Source organism: Hippocampus comes, unplaced genomic scaffold, assembly GCF_001891065.2.
Source record: "Hippocampus comes isolate QL1 unplaced genomic scaffold, H_comes_QL1_v1.1 C16694514, whole genome shotgun sequence".
Taxonomy (NCBI): Eukaryota; Metazoa; Chordata; class Actinopteri; order Syngnathiformes; family Syngnathidae; genus Hippocampus; species Hippocampus comes.
In genome coordinates, this window is record NW_017836898.1 from 1 (window position 1) to 704 (window position 704).

At 45.3% G+C, this 704-nt stretch overlaps 1 long non-coding RNA gene across 1 annotated transcript; it reads right to left on the bottom strand.

The window, feature by feature from the left end:
* Positions 1–11: 11 nt before the first annotated feature.
* LOC109508915 (uncharacterized) lies at positions 12–704 on the bottom strand. Its single transcript, XR_002166818.1, has 3 exons — positions 655–704; positions 486–565; positions 12–103 (listed from the first exon to the last, which is right to left on the bottom strand). It is a non-coding gene; the product is annotated as an uncharacterized LOC109508915 (long non-coding RNA).

The following is a 704-nucleotide window of genomic DNA, read 5'->3' on the forward strand; positions in this document are numbered from 1 at the left end:
CACACACACACACACACACACACACCTTTGTGAACGAGAACCACCGAATAGATGAGCTCTGGTTTGTCGCAAGCAGGCTGACTGTAGCACACGCACATGCTTCCTGGAATCAAATATAAATCATTTTAATAATACGTTTTTGGGGGGCGTTTTCCATCCGGTTTGTATCGGATCATATAAGCCGTGCATGTGTCCCTAATGTTGAGGCCGGTGAGCGAATTGATTGCGCCTCGGACGTATTCAAATCAGGATCTTGCAATTAAAAAAAAAAAATTAGCAATTGGCCCGGCCATGTGAATGCCGATTCAATCGTTTTTTAATCAATGCGCGGGAATCCAATCAGCGTTTCATTGCGCCGGGGCGAGGGACTTACGTTCTGGTTTTCCCCAACGAGAAAAAAAAACAAACCAAAAAAACAACACATAGATAGCATTAGGTGTCAGTTAGTGACGTTTTCATGTCGGGGACTGTGAAATAAGTTTTACCTAATCGATTTGTGAATACTTCCATCTTGACAGGCTGCGGCCTCTCCACGTAATGGTGGTCAAATCCGAGATTCACAAACCTGTAACGTTGCGGCCATATCCAAGAATGTTTCAATACACTGGTGCAACAAAAACTGCAACCACGGTGTACGAGACGTGATCGCCTTACTTGACGGTGCTGAAAGCGTTCACAGGCAGTTGTAACGGCAGCGCCAACTG